The sequence below is a fragment of the Medicago sativa genome, chromosome 8 (genome assembly GCF_051527215.1).
Source record: "Medicago sativa cultivar Bolivia chromosome 8, Bolivia_mono, whole genome shotgun sequence".
NCBI lineage: Eukaryota > Viridiplantae > Streptophyta > Magnoliopsida > Fabales > Fabaceae > Medicago > Medicago sativa.
Window position 1 is genome coordinate 66,657,471 of NC_140756.1, and position 17,052 is coordinate 66,674,522.

Genomic DNA, 17,052 nt, shown 5'->3' on the forward strand with positions numbered 1-17,052 from the left:
ATTTTGACCGTTAATATCTTTAATTATCTAAAGTAAAAAATTATAAGAATTTAATATTTTGAAAATATTTGCCGAGACAAATCAAATATCATCTTACATGCTAATATTTGTATTTATACATTATTAAAAAAGTATGGTCAACGTAAGTCAAGTGAATAGTGCACATTTCAAAAATTGGACATGTATTTTGAAATGGAGTATAATATCTCTCAATGCACCATAAAAAATATTCTTTCTCAAGGTATTAAATATGTCAAATTCTTATTTACCCAACTTTTTTTAGAGGATTTATCCACCTTTGATTGAAGGTAATGCAGTTATAACCATTAATAAATGATCATACGTTTGTAAAAACCGATTACATTTGTACTATTTTAATTTTTTTGATTAGATAACCCTTTACCTCAAAACTGACGAGTCATAGATGCCTCTAATAAAAGGGTGTTTAGATATAGGGACGGAGGGAGTACTTGATACTTTAGTCGTTAGATTAATTACAATCACCTAAGTTGTAAGTAAAGAGACAACAAATTATTCAAACTAAAAAAGATGAGGTTTATTAAATTTTGGCTTATTGCATTTTGATTTTAAATTTTTTTTTTGAAGGAATTTTGATTTTAAATTTTATCACGCTTACGAAATTACTCTCTTATTTTTATAATCAAACTTTTTGGTCCTCAACTATTACATTTGTAACAATTATGGTTCATACTAGATTTTATGCCCTAAAAATAATGATTTTTAGTTCTAAAAGTGATGATATTTAGCCTCAAAAGTGATATTTTCCATTCAAAATCAAAATTTGGACAATAATTGAGGCCAAAATTACATCAAATCAAATTTGATATTAAAAGAACAAAAGTTTTGATTTTAAAAAAGATAAAATTACGTTTTATATATTTTTTTTTTTTTTTTTTTTTTTTTTTGAAACGGCAAATATTATTACGCGTAGCTAGCACAAGATGCACTTAGCTCGCAAAAGGAGGAAAAAGAGTACGATAAGCAGCCAATAACAACAGCCCCTTTACAGCAAATAAACAATAACACTCAATAAAAAACCCCCTAAAAACTTCTATCCTCAACACAGCTGAATGAAGAGGCCAAAAACCAAATAAAATACATGCTAAAACCATAACAGAAGCCGAAAGTAGTAGCTACCCAACAACCAAACTGCTTCCACAAAGCTAAAACTTGGCCCTGTCATAACATAAAAACACAACAGCAGCGCATAATATACCAGAAGATACAAACTCAACTGCTGAACAGCAGCCTGCAATCTTAAAGAAAACCGCAGAAGAACACTCCAATGACAGCAAGTATCAAAATGTTATCTTATAAGGCACTCTCTTGGATTCCAACACCACTCGTAGTATAGACACGGTGGTAACTTTAACCGAATAAGACTCCACCGCCACGACAACACCTTTATCTCATCTACTAAATGCATCACCTCGCAAGCCTTATCATTAAAAATCTTATCATTTCTAGCTTTCCAAATCACCCATATTGCAGCATGCCAAATTAATCTAAAACCCCGCAACATCTTCTTATTGCCGGCTCCCTCATTCCAACACAACCAATGGATAAACAGATTCGGGGGCATAATGAAAGAGATACCAAGCCAAGTAAACAGTCCTAACCACACAGCTCTCACTAGAGGACAGTGAAGGAAAAGATGATTCGAGTTTTCCAAAGCCCCATCACACAAAGCGCACCTCACCGATACCTCTTGAGGAATAACTTGTCTTCTTCTAAGGTTACTCCTAGTTGGAATACGATCTAACAAAGTCTTCCAGGATAGAGCCACTGCCTTGGAAGGTGCAGCACTCTTCCATACTTGGTTAAACACCAACTTTTCTTCCTCACTCCAGATATTCTCCAAAATGAAAATTCCTTCCAATTTCTTATACATAGACTTCACCGAGAAACTCCCTTCTTCTTCTAACTTCCAAAACCAAGAATCCTCGAATTGAGACCAAGTGTGTCCGTCCAAATCCGCCAACAAGTCTTCCAAAAGTTGTTCTTCCCAAACAAAGAAATCACGCCTCCACACCAACCTCCACTCCCTCCCTAACTCGCCATTGACCCATACTTCCGCAACCGTAGATTCCTTTTGATTTGACATTGCAAATAGGCGAGGATATTTTACCTTAAAACAAACACCACCTCTCCAAGTATCATGCCAAAACTTTGTATTACCTCCATTACCCACCTTTTTAACAACCTCCTCATTAAACCAATTCAACCCTCCTTGCTTTTCAATACTAATGATATTCTTCCACCAAGCCGAATAACTCCTGTGCCGTGCAACCATTCCCCCTCCAACCCAATTAATCACATTCTCACCATATTTCTCTAGTAACACCTCTTTCCAAAGGACATTTTCCTCCAACAACAACCGCCACCTCCACTTAGCCAACAAACTTAAATTCACCACTCTAATATCTCTCACACCAAGCCCTCCCTTCCCCTTTGGTTGACACACCGACCTCCACTTGACCCAATTAATTTTACGACCCCCACCAACACCTCCCCAAAGAAATTCTCTTTGAATTCTAACCAATTTCCTCCACACCTTATCCGGCATTTTCAAGAAAGAGAGATAAAAAATTGGAATAGCATTGATAACCGCATTCAAGAGAACAATCCTTCCTCCAAAACTGATGAATCTATTCTCCCAAGAATTCAACCTCGCCGTAACATGTTCCAACAAAGGATCCCACGTCGAAAGAGAAGAGGAATTTGCTCCTACCGGAAGCCCCAAATACTTAAATGGAAGATTACTCTCCCTACAATTCAAAAAATTGCATGCCATATCCATGAATTCTCGGTCGACATTAATACCTATCAAGCAACTTTTTGAGAAATTTACCTTAAGCCCGGATGCCATCTCAAAGCCCCTCAAAAGCGCTTTCAACACCCACAAATTATCAACCGTCGCCTTACCCATACAAATCGTATCATCCGCGTATTGCAGATGAGATAACACTAAACCATCCTCCTTAAGTCGCAGGCCTTGAAACATGTTATTCCTTACCACATTCCTCATGAGTCCACTAAAGCCTTCGGCCACCAACAAGAATAAGAATGGAGCTAGCGGATCACCTTGTTTTAATCCTCTTTCAATATTAATTTCCACCGTAGGACTACCATTCACAAGTACCGACATAGTACCACCAAAAACACACCCTTTCATCCAAGCAATCCACTTCCGCCCTAAACCAACTCTCTCCATCATATATTCCAAAAAACTCCACTCCACCGAATCGTATGCCTTTTCAAAATCCACCTTCAAAATTAAAGCCTCTTGATTTGATTTTTTAGCCCAATCCACCACTTCGTTAATCACCAACACACCATCAACCAAATGTCGACCTTTAATAAAAGCTGACTGTGACGAAGAAATAATAGAGTCCATCACACCGGCTAATCTTTTGGCCAACACCTTAGATAAAAGCTTATAGAGACTACCTAGTAAAGATATAGGACGAAAATCCTTCATCATCATTGGGGAAGACACCTTTGGAATCAAAGCCACAAAGTAATTTAATAAACCCTTTGAAACCACCTCGTTCGCATGGAATTGATCAAACATTATCCTCACCTCATCCTTTAACAAGTACCAAAATTCTTTAAAAAACGCAAAATTGAAACCATCCGGGCCCGGACTTTTATTACCATCACTTTCCTTCACAACCCTTTCGATTTCATCTCCCGTAAATAAAGAAATTAACTTCTCATTCTCACCCGCGGACACTTGCTCAAACGGAACCCCATCTAACTTTGGCCTCTCCCACGATTCTTTCTTCACATAATTGGTAAAGTGATCTACCACGACCCTTCTCATCACACTTGGTGATTGGACCCAACCATCTTCCACTTTAAGAGCCACAATATGATTCCGGTTAACTCTGCCTTTAATACAATTGTGGAAGAACTTAGAGTTAGTGTCACCTTCCTTTAACCATCTCGATCTCGATCTTTGTACCAACAACGAATCTTTCGCCCTTAATAACCTCCAAAGCGTACCAAAGTTCGCTTTACGAAGACTAACCTCCGAATCACTCAACGCCCCATTCTCTCCCTTTGCATCCAACTCCGCAATCTCCTCCACCAACTTTAAAATTTTGACATCCATTTCCCCATACTCCTCCTTATTCCACACCTTCAACCGACCTTTAAGAATTTTTAACTTTTCTTTCAACACGAAACTCATCCAACCATTTAAATTTTGATCCCTCCACACCTCCTCCACCAACGGCTTGAACTTTCTATTTTCCAACCAAAAATTGTTGAAACGAAACGGTCTAGGCCCCCAATCCCAACCTCCAACCTTTAGAACCAAAGGACAATGATCCGAAACATCCCTAGGGAGCACCCACAACGCCGTATCCCCCCACCACCGATTCCACTCCTCCGATATCAAGACACGATCAATCCTACTCATCGCCACCCCATTTGCATGGTACCAGGTGAAACGTCTACCCAACACATTTTGATCTAACAAATCCACCTCCCTTTTAAAATCATTATACAAAGAAATTTCAAGATTACTGTAGGAAGAACCTTCCATATGAACTCCCTTTCTTTCGTTTCTATCACCCACCGCATTAAAGTCTCCCAGGATACACCAAGCTCCACTTCCCAAATTTCGACGTGCTAACACCAGTCTATCCCATAGTCGCCTCTTTGCCGCCAAATCACACTTAGAGTACACATTCACTATAATACATTTATGGTTATGAACTCCCCACTCCAAGCATACTCCAACAAAACCTTCCCCCGTGAAAGTATAAAAAAGATTAGAAAGGGACTTCTTCCACAACGAGAGAATTCCACCACTATTACCTTCCGAGGGGAGAAAAGCCCAATCAAAATCATCACCACCCCATAAATTTGCACAAAAAGAATTCGAAATATCTTCCATTTTCGTCTCTTATATCGCCAAAAAATCAATCTTATGATTCCGGATTAATTCTTTGATTTTATTCTTCTTCATACGACCCCCAAGACCACGAACGTTAAAAGTGGCTATGATCATTGATCACCACTTACTAACGCCTGTTTCATCTTATTCTTGTAGTCATTATCCTCAGACATAACCAGTCTTCTAGTCACACCATCTACAACTTTGAAATTAAAGCCTGCCTCTCCTTGAATAGCAAAAAGTTTGGAAGCTTCAAATTCTTTAATAGGATCCCTCTCAGCTGACATATGTTCCAACATATCCCTTTCCAGCCTCTGTTCCTCCATTATCTGTTTCAGACCAGAAAAAGCCACTTTCTTCTGCTGCACCGATGGTCCTGATGCATAAGTCTCCCCTCCCAATAAATTCTGCCGTGCCGAGTTTACCTCTGGTTGCTCCCACCCACATTCTTCTCTACCATCACCTTCGGATACCAAGAGTCTGGCCCCTTCTTTAATTCTTCTTTCTCTACTCCTAATAATTTTCACAGAACCATTCTTATTCACCCTCACTTCAGACCCCATCAACGCTGAGTCTGACTTCGTTTGTTTTTTTTTCGACCTCCGTTTTAAATTATGCCGCAAACTCCTTTCCAATATTTCTCCCTCCTCAGCCATCGAATCAATTCCATTGCACTCTGAGTCACCCGATTCATCATAAAAAAATCTGGTATGTTTGTTAACCCTGCCAATATTTAGAAATTGAGTCGCTTCCTGAGTTTCTGCCACATACGAGGGTGAATCTGTACTTTTGGAGCACCGGTCCTGGTTAGGAGCCTCCGACCCGGTTTGTTGGTTATTAATCGGATCCAAAAAACACAAAGGCCCAATTCCTGTAACATGGCCCTTGTCCACTTGTCCAAAATTCAAATCACTCCCATGGGTCCCACTTTCCAATTCCATTCCCTTGTCCACCGAAAGTTTCTCAAAAGGAGATTCCACTTCACACGCATGCTTTTTCCCCTTCCTTTCCACATGTGCACCATCTACTTGTGAATTTAAAATATTGGTCAACAAAATAGGCCCCACCTCATGCCCATTAGTGCCTACGTCATCTTCCTCTGTTGTCTCCCCCAAAACAGAACCGACCACCTCATGATCATCAACTCCGCCGGAGGACTCCACTTCCCACTCCCTACAACCTTCTATCCCTGATGCTGATAAAGTTTCTCTATCCTCCAATACCACTAATTCATACTCTGCTCCCATAACCTTAATCCAACATTTCTCTTGAATAAAACTCATCCTTTCTGTTGCTACCAATATCCTTGCTCTGTCAAACCTCCTTCTTCCAATTGTTTCTTCATCAAAATCAATGAAGTCACCAAAAATAGCACCTAACTTCTTGAACACCTCTTCCTCCCAAACATGTAACGGGAGGCCAATGAAACACAGCCAAACACTTCTGCTTTTAGTCACCAAGTTGGGTTTCCACAATTTCACTTCCTTAAAAATTGTCGACCACCATTGGAAGTGTTGTCTTCTTGCTCTGTCTATCTCACCCGGAACAACTGATTCCAATAGCACCGTTTTCCAACCCATCTGCATCACACTTATGCCTTCCATCCCTTCCATCCTCAAAAAATGTTGCAACGTCGAAGCTTCCCTATGGACCTTGAGAAAACCCACATGACAGTTTTCCAGGGCCTCAAGCATCTCCGAACTTGGTTCCACCACCATGGCTGGACCACGCTCCACTTTCCCTTGCCAATCCCCTTGCACCACATTCCTGAAGGAAACACCATTCACCACTTTCGCCGATGCTCCTCTCCCACTGTCTCCTCTATCGAACACCTCTTCCTTGCCCCTCCTCACTTGCAGTTTAACCTCTCTCCCAAACTTAGCTCTGTTCACCGTCAACTTACAATCCCCCCACCAAACTTCCTCCAAGCTCGCTTCCAGCAACTCCATATCACACACATCTTTGAACTTCACGAACCCAAAACGACGATCCCTTTTGTCTCGCTTCAAAGGCACATACACCTCCCCTATTCTACCATAAGTTCCAAAAAGAGTATGCATTTCAGAGACCAGCATCTTATCTGGAAAATCTGTAAAAAAGAAAGGGATAGATGTTGCATCCAGATGCTTCTGGTACCCACTCCTGTTAGAGTACGACGGCCCGCCGTTGGGCTTACCGTCCCCTCCCCTCGCTCGATATGTCTCCCTTGTTGCCCCCCATTTCCCATTTTTCCCCACACTCTCTCTCACTAGATTCTCTCTCATGATAAAAAAAGCTTTATGAAAGAACTTACGCAGATCGTGTTACTGCTGGCTCTATCTTTGAAGATATTGTGACGTTTTTTGAAGTAGCCATTGTTGCCCGCGAGACACCAAATTTGACTGTGCCTAGTATGTTCCAGACGAGATTCTCACACGTTTTATATATATATATATATATATATATATATATATATATATATACTGGAATGGAATGAAATCAATGAGATGAGAGTGGAAAGATGAAAATGCATAATATATATAAGGTCTGTAGTTCAAACCTCGGCCACCACAAAAAAAAAATGTGGCAAGATGAAAATGAAAATAATGAAGAAACGTTACCTTGAGAGGTTGAGAGGATGATGGGAGGAGCAGGATAAAAGCTTAGAGATGATAGATGTTGTGTTGGGAGGAAATAAAAAGAAAGAAAATAAAAAGATTAGAAAATGATAGCAATATATATCTTGCACTTGCACTTGCACTTGCACTTGCACATGAGGTACACTGAATCTAAGTTCTACAACTTTTCAAAAATATTTTTGCTCAAAGCTGGCATCAAATCAAAGTAAGATGTAAAAAGACCAAACTGCACATGAGGTACACTGAATTTAAGTTCTACAACTTTTAAAAAATATTTTTGCTCAAAGCTGGCATCAAATCAAAGTAAGATATAAAAAGACCAAACTAAATGATTATTTTACTTTGCACAAGTAAATTAATTAGGTTCTTTATGTATGGATGGATCTTATAATTGAATGCTAGATTGTATTCCACACAATGTTTTGACTTTGATACATTTTATCATACTTATATCTAATCTTTGTTAACATTGCTAATAACATTGCAAAACCCTAAACCTACCATTTTGGGCGCCAATCATGCTTAGCCGTTGGATCAAATCATCTCATCTCATCCTTTGATTTGATCAAACTTCAAATTTTCATTTTCCCATGCATGTTACGTTTCATGCTCTTGGTTACGTTGGATATAATTTTCATTGATTGCTTTTTAACTCTTGATTACACACATCAATGCTAGATGTTAATGTTGGGTTGATTGCATTTACTGTTATTTGACTTGCACGGTTCACCACATTCGTTTGAAATTCAAATTTCCTCTTCCATATTCCAATGGTGCATTAAATGTGTGTATCAAACCAATATGATATCTTGCTCCACATGATCATATCTTTCTCAAAACAAAACTTCTCCTTCTCTTTCTTTTCTCATAACCGAGTTTAGAGCAGCTGCCTCTCTCTCTCTCTCTCTCTCTCTCTCTCTCTCTCTCTCTCTCTCAAAACATAACTCCTTCATCCTCTTCTCAATCTCCAAACCCATTTTCATTTTGCTTCTACGATTGCATAGTTTGAAGCTTATAACGGAGAAATGTTTGCATAGTTTGAAGCCTAGAACAGAGAAAGCGGTGGTGTCACTGATTATGATACTTTGTAAATGGGAGTCTTTTTGATATTTTGTTTTCCTTCAGACCTGATGTGTTTTTTGTGAATTTGTATTGCTTTCTTGGAGCTTCTTATGCAATTCCCGTATGTCTTTCTTTCGGGATGCAGATTTGAGATCTCAATAGATTGAGCTTTTGTAATAACTTTAAGATGATGTGCAGAGTTGTCAATAATTAGATGTGTTTTGTTTTCTACGTATGCCTTGATTGTTTTTTATTTTATAGTTTTGTGGTTGTTGTTCATGCAACGTTTCTTTACCTTTATCTATGATATTTTATATAGTTGGTTTCTAATTTTCATGACATTCACAAGATCAAGTGAGCAAGTTCAAAAGCAAGTAGATTTTTCAATCAATGAGTTGGACTTTTCCATTAGAAGTTTGCTTCCAATATATGTGATGAAGTTATCGTCTTTTAGACTTTTTATACCGGTAAATAACATCATGACAACAATAATGTGCCTTTGATTTCAATGATAAATGAGGTTTGTAAAGTCTACTCCAAACTATGCATTCCCTATTTGACCATGATGAGAAAAATATTCTGCTACTTATATTCTATTTTCTGGCATAACTGGAACTTTGTTATAGAGCATTGAAGGGTTGCCTTTGATGTCCAGTGTTAAAGAGGACATATATATGGCATTTTATGAATGCTTTTTTTTTTTTTTTTTCCTTTTCAATGTGTTACTTACTTCTTCTGAGATATTTTGCTGGAGTTTATACAAGATTTAAACTTCAATAGATTTCTTTTAGGCTTTGCTGCATAAGGTTAAGCATATTCTTATTAATTTAGAATTCTTTGTATGTGTTTCTGTTATCCATTCATAGCTGCCACTATAACTAACACCAATGCTTACAATTTAATTGCAACAATTGTTCTCTCCACTAATGAATGCAATGATTACAACACTCAAAAGGAGTTACGGTTATTAATTGCAGGGTTCCCCATGAGTTGCATATGGTTGTTCAGAGTCAAACTAATTGCTAGGCGCCAAACTAGGATAACCGTTTGATCTTTAACTTTGTTTCGGCTTTAAAATAAAAATATTTTGGGTTAAAATAATCTACTAGGACAAACTTCTCTTTGCTTACTATCATAAAAATCATTTTTAGTTTGTTTTGAAACTCTTGCACTTGATTTCATTGCATTTTTAAAATAAATAGATTTAGAAAAAGCTATTTTAATTGGCTTTTCATTTTGTGGCTAAAATTGACTTTATTAGGATTTTTTAAAAATCAAGAATGATTTTTAAAAAATAAAAAAGTAATTTTTTAGTTAAAAAAATAGATTTTTTTAAAAAAATCCAAACAAACGGGCGTCATAAAATTACAACACATTAGCTTCTTCATTGTTTATGACCCGGGCGGTAGCACGGGTAAAAGTTCTAGTATGATGATATACTGGTGTAGGATCCCGCGCAAGTGGAGGGTTAGGTTAGTGTAGTGTTCTAAACGTTCAATAATACTAGATCGCCGACCCGTGCGCCGCACGGGTCTTATAGAGTTGAAGATGAAAATATTTTTTAACCATTGATATTTTATTTTTTATGATATCTAAATTATGTTTCCAATGAGATTGAGGTGTCTAACGAATTACTTATAGGAGCTATTTGGTCTTATAGAGTTGAAGATGAAAATGTTTTTTAACCATTGATATTTAATTTTTTATGATACGTAAATTATGTTTCCATGAGATTGAGGTGTCTAATGAATTACATATAGGAGCTATTTAAATATGATCACATAGGTTACGAAAAATAAATCATATATGGTATCATGTTTTGAAAAACCTACATAGAAATGGCACCAAAACTTTTGAACTTGGCATACTACATGTAAATTGTGTTCGCATTTAGATAAGCGAACAAATCTATCCGTGTAGAAATTCACATCTATGGAATAACTACTTACTACTCCCTATGATTTAGTGCATAATATGATATTGTGTACAAAAATTATGTGCCAAAAACCAAGCAATGCTGTTAGTTGCAGATATGATAATGAAAAATTGTTACAACCCTTGAAATTTCAATTGAACTTATAGCATATAGAAACACATATGCACCTAGATAATTGGATAAGAATTCTAATGCATTCAAGTTTTACTACTTTATGTTGTAACTGCCTTAGTGGCTTATATTCCCTTTTGTTACTTTCCTGAATGTACTGATTGTACTATAAGTATCCCATTTGGGAAAAGGAATGAATGAGCAATGAAAATTGAAGAAAGTATTTAGCTTAGTATAGAAGCTTTAATTTACAAACCTTATCACTCTTTGTCACTCTCACACTGATACACAATTCCTTTTCATTAAGCTACTATTAAGATCCTATCGTTTGCCTCACAGTTATTAAGATCCTATCGTTTGCCTCACAGTTAGTGTCACAATACATCTTTGGTGATTCCTCCTTTTACACTGGCCAAAAAGCATAAGGTCTGTTGGCTAAAGTCTTGCTAGCTTTTAACCAAGTCAATAAAGCATAAGGTCTGTTGGCTTTATAAAACATCCTACACACATAGCAAAATCTAAATAAGCCTCAATATAGAATATTCAAACATGAGTATAACATGATAACATAAGAGTCTATAATATTCATTTAATCATGTTATAATCAACCAAAAAATAATACTCATAATTATTTGTGGCTACTTCTCCATACATGCATCAAGTAGGTAAACAATTGCAGAGCTGCTCATCATCCTCCAACAATCATGAGTTTAGAGTTCATGTAACTTTCATCAACCTAGTGAAAATGAATAGCGAAGGAACAAATTCTCTTATCAATTGTGTATGAAGCACGGATACGGACACGGACACCGGACACGACACGGACACTGACACGCCAACACAGCTAATAATTTGAAAAAAATCACATAATTCAGTGTAATTACAAGTGTCGGTGTCGAGTCGGTGTCGGACACGACACGTGTCCGACACCGGGACACGCATAATCCGAGAAGTGTCCGTGCTTCATAACACAAAAACAGCATGACACATGCCATTTGAAAAAAACTATTATAGGAAATTGATTGCAAGATCACAGGTTACAATAATGGCCTTCAACATTCAGTCAATAATGATTGCTAGTTAATACATTACTTTTCAATGACATTGTAACATACAAAAAATAGTTGACTATAATAACTACACTACGGTAAATATGATTTGCGGCAATCATGACTGAATGAGAATGCCATAAACATAATATCATGTGTAACTTCCAAATTAATGTATGGGAAATTAATGGGAGATATTTCTTGGCAGCTGATAGGAGCGATTGAAGGTGGATTTGCTGTGCAATGCTTTACTGTCAAATATTCATTAGAAATAATAAAATATCTTTGCCATCTCAAATTGTTTTTTGACAAAGTTTTATTTATCTAACCAAATCTAATTTATGTACTATCATAATAGAGCGAGGAATTGTTAACCTGATACTTGACAAAATTTTATTCCCCTGATTTCATTACACAATTATAATTATATAATAGTCTAATTCTAGAGAGATGAATAGTTAAACTAACTGTAAATTATATAGCAATTCCTTCAAAACACTGAAAATTTCTTGTACATGTAATATAGAGTAATTAAGGCCGATGAAGATGTAAGTAATAGCAATGTCTAAAAATATATAGATGTAAGTAATTAAGCCAGAGTAGAGAATTTTACGAAAACATGTAAATGATAGAGTTCATTGCATGCATTTGCTCAAAAAAAAAAAAAGAGTTCATTGCATTCAGAATATTAAATAATAATAGCAATGTCTAAAAACAAAGACTTGTCCAATAACAAAATGCTTAAGAGATGAACAGAACAGAACAGAAACAGCCAAGGTAATTGTTCTCAAACACAAAATATCAAAACAGAAACAGAAAATAGATGCTCATCGTCAACAACAGCATGTTCAACTCTATTCCTTAGGTTCAATTTTGACGCGCACCATCTTTGAAGGTTGTGTAATAGATGCTTGTCCAATCTCGACGCTTCCATCTTTAACAAAACCTATCTCACCGGATGATCTTTTCAACGAAGACTTGCCAACATGAGTGTTTGTCAATTAAGACCAAAAAATCAGCGGGATATTCATCATCCTTGTTTTCCTTTATGAAAAGGAAAAAAACAAAAACACTAAGACACTACAGTAATAATAATTAGTAATTCAAGAAAAAAATGTTCAAAACATTGCTCTATCAAAATCCTTTTTAATTTACTTTTCACATTTCAATCATGTACTAACCTTTAAGGCAATCATACCTGGAAAAGGCATGGCAACGACAGAAAAATTACGGTAAAAGGCATGGCAACGACAAAACATCTCTTACGACAGAACAATTTATATAGATATCTGGAAAAGGCATGGAAACGGCAGAAAAATTACGGTAAAAGAAGAGATAGATACCAATAAGGAAATGTTAAGACAGTAATGCTTCACTATTACCTTAGAAGAATAGCATGCATTGAGAAGAACATACCGCCTAACGACCTTGGTTAGAATAGCATCGGCTACGGAAACGGCGTATGAAATTACTCAATGAGATAGGAAAAGGGTCGAGAGAAGCGACCATGTGAATGATTTCTCAGAGGCCAAAATATGCAATTTAAAGGACACCGTTGAGGCTTTGGGTTTGTTATGATGATTGATGCCGCAGACGGTGGCGGTAGAATCGACGACAACGAGGGTGGTGTCGGAACTGAGAGCATTGGTGAAAGGGAGTGATGAGAGGAGAAAGACGAAGTGAAAGAGTGAAATTTTCACTTTCACCTTCATTGGCAGAGAGAGCAGATAGAGAGTAGGTGTATTGGAATTGATCTAGGCAGAGATGAGAGTTTCAAAAAGGGGTGTCTTGGAAACCAAAAGCGTGTAGAGGAAGAGAAGAAACGTGGGTCCCTTCTAAAAATCAATTGACTGTATTGTTGCATTGGAAAAAAAAATATTTTATTGGAATAGATAGTGGAATACTGCTGATTCTTTGGAAAAAAAATTGAAATTCAAATTGTCAAAGACTTAGGAGGGAATTTTTTAGGGTTAACATTAACAGCAATTAATGCATTAGATTTAGAGCGAAATTTTTAGGGTTATCAATTGCTTAACGTAATAAGCTTTACAAGTAAGGGATGATTTTTAAAGTGGGAAGTTAGTTCGAGGTTCTAATTGTATTTTTATTGCTCTGATTTCAAAAGTGGCAAGCTCTCAACAACTTTTTGATTTTTTGACAAATTTCTTTTGTTGGATTTATGTACAAGGTTTTAGCGAAGATATCAGTTAATATTCTCATGTCAGCTATCGACAATGTTGTTTTTGAATCTCAATCAGCCTTTGTAGATGGGAGACAAATTCTTGATGGTATTGTTATGGGAAAATTACACTCACCTCCTTTGAGGTCTTCTTAAATAGCACTAACATCCCCTCTAATTTTGAACTAAACACTAGCCTCCCTTCTCATTTAACACTGTTAGCTTTCCGATGGATACATCACAAGAATTTTAGAGATTAGCTACCAATTTTGCTACCACTACCTAGGGTGGTTAACTCACTGCTAATTAAAACACTATAAGAATGTTAGAGATTAATAACGTTTCCCTCAATTGCTCACACTATGTTCATCAAACCTTACTACTTAATCTAATTTTTTTATGTTCTTAGTTAAACAATGTTCAAACGTTTCAATTGATTTTTGATTTCACACCTTCCTTTCAATTCACACCCTCTTCTTCTAAGATTTCCAATTAACAAATTTCTCTTGATTTTACATCTTGCAGCATTGATTTCAACAATAAGCAATATGCGGCTAATGAGTTCATATTTTCAATTAATTTGTTTCTATTTCTTTGATTTCTGCACTTAATTACTATTCTTCATCCTCTTGAATTTGGTTTATCTAGTTTTTCAACATAGAATTTCAATTTCTATCAACTCACTTCCTTCTCCAATTCTGCAAAAGCAACATTAAGCAATTGCAATTCATCCAACTTTATTATGTTGATGTGAATTAAAATCACTTCCTTCATCCAAAAATTGATATTTATTATGTTTAGACATCAAACTTCACGCCTCAAAAGCTAAGGTTTTATTTCAGGTCTTTCCATTAAGCCTTTTTTTTTTCACTAGATAGAAGATAGTCATTGTTATTGCTTTTCCGTATTTTTTTTTAATATTTCCTTTAATCCTTCCATTAATCTATTTTTCACTAAATAGTATGAAGCATGTGTGAGTACAAAGAAGTTCGTTGAACAACCTGTTGTGGCACTATGGCTATCATTGCTTGGCCGTTGTATAAAAAGCAAAGATGAATTGTAGGGGGAGTAGTTTTTTCAGAAGCTTAGTTAAAAGAGAACTAAGGGTGTTATATGATAGGGGAGGCGTTTGTAGATTTGAATAAACATTAAGGGAGGTAAGTGTTTAGTTAAAAACTAGAGGGGATGTTAGTGCTATTTAAGAAGACCTTAAAGGAGATGAGTGTAATTTGCCCTATTGTTATTGCTAATGAGTTAATTAGTTGAGGATGCAAAAAGATGTAAGAATGATATCATTCTCTTTAAAGTGGATTTTGAAAAGAGATATGTTATTTGAACAACTATTTGTGTGACAAATTTTAGGACAATCATAAATTTATAAAGAAAAATATATATTGACACGAAAACCAAATCAATAGAGAGAGAAAGTAAAAACATAATGTGAGTATGAGAGACAAAATTGTCACAAAATGGTTGTACGAATATCATTTCTTTTTTTGAAAAGGCCTACAATTTTGTGGAGTGGTATAATTTGAATTCAGTTATGTTAAAGATGGGTTTTTCGGATAAATGGTGTCATTGGATTATGAGTTGTCCGACGAATAAATGGTGTCATTGGGTCGGAAACGACACCAGTGTTGGATAATGGCAGTCTGACGGGTGAGTTTGCTATGGGTTGAGGGTTGTGTCAAGGGGGGCCTTTATCACCCTTTTTTTTTGTTTTTGTTAGTTGTCGAAGGTATCAAAGTGATGTTACAATCATATGCGAAAGCGGGGTTATACACTTTTTGTAGTGTTGGGTTGAACTTTGAGTTGTGTATTTCTCATCTGCAGTTTGTTGATGCCACATTGATTGTGTGGGAGAAGAGTCGACATAATGTAAGAGCTTTTAAAGCAAATTTGATTTTATTTGAACTCATTTGAGTATGCCTATTGGTGGAGGATTAGGGAATTTAATTTGGCATTGTTGGGTGAATGATACTGAAAGTTGTGCGTTGATCAGGATGGGTTGTGGTACAAGGTGTTGGCGTAGTAAGGCATCAGGCTGGTGGAAATATCTATGTGGCATTATAAATGGTGTTGGTCCAGGTGTGGGCGGTTGGTTTGCAGATGGTGTTATATGTCAGATTGGACATGGTGAAAATACGTCTTTCTCGAATGATCTTTGGTTAGAGGAAGTACCATTACTGGTTAGATTTAGGCGGTTGTTTGAGTTGGCAGTAGATGAGGATGTCACATAGTCGGTCTAGGGTGGATGTGGTGGAGGAGGTTATTTGCTTGGGATGAGGAGCAGGTGGGAAAGTGTATTTCTTTGCTAGATAACGTTGTTTTGCAGGAAATTGTGTCATACAAATGGGTTAAAAAGCATGATCCTGAGGATGGTTATTCAGTCAAAGGTGTGTATCACTTATTAACTCGGGTGGATCATCATAATCATGATCATGTCTCAAAAATTATTTGGAACAGAGTGGTGCCGTTGAAAGTGTCTTTATTTGCTTCAAGGCTTTTGAATAGGAGAATTTCTACCAAAGACAATTTGGTGTATTGCATCCCTAACAACTTGGATTCGTTACTATATTTAGGGGGCTCCAGAAATGAGGATACTATTATTCATTTATTTATGGATTATTTTTTCTTTCTTTCTTTCTTTTGAAACATTTGGATTGATGTTTTGCGTTATTTGGGAGTTTAAAGTGTCTTGCCTAATGATGTGGGGTTGCATGCGTTTCAATTTCCTGACTTATATGGCTCTGCTTCTGTTTGGCAAGACCAAGAAGTAAGCTTATAGCAGATAGTTTATAAGTCTGTCTGAAGAAGAAGAAAAAAAACTCATTTGGTAATGATCTTTTCACCACGAACTTATAGCATCTTTTACTAGCTTATAGCTTATTTTTCAGGCGCTATTTCAAGTAGTGTTTGAGCTTATAATTTTTTCTTCTAATTTTACACTTATTATTTTATCTAAAATACATATTTATCCTTTATAAATTAAATGCAAGGCATATGAAAGATCAAATTTATTTACATATGCAAAGCATACGAAAGATCAAATTTATTCACATTTTTTATTGAGCCATGTATATACACTCGAACAATTTAAATACACCCAACCATTTACATATTTAAAGTAGCAAATAAAATATAAATAATGTTATGAAGTATAAAGACAT

At 36.3% G+C, this 17,052-nt stretch overlaps 1 long non-coding RNA gene across 2 annotated transcripts; it reads right to left on the minus strand.

The window, feature by feature from the left end:
* Positions 1 to 12,310: 12,310 nt before the first annotated feature.
* On the minus strand, positions 12,311 to 13,565 carry LOC146900697 (uncharacterized). Of its 2 annotated transcripts, XR_015023459.1 has the most exons (3): positions 13,086 to 13,563; positions 12,885 to 12,992; positions 12,311 to 12,747 (listed from the first exon to the last, which is right to left on the minus strand). It is a non-coding gene; the product is annotated as an uncharacterized LOC146900697 (long non-coding RNA). The 2 variants fall into 2 exon arrangements; XR_015023460.1 differs by lacking the exon at positions 12,885 to 12,992 and having other exon boundaries at positions 13,086 to 13,565.
* Positions 13,566 to 17,052: the final 3,487 nt, after the last annotated feature.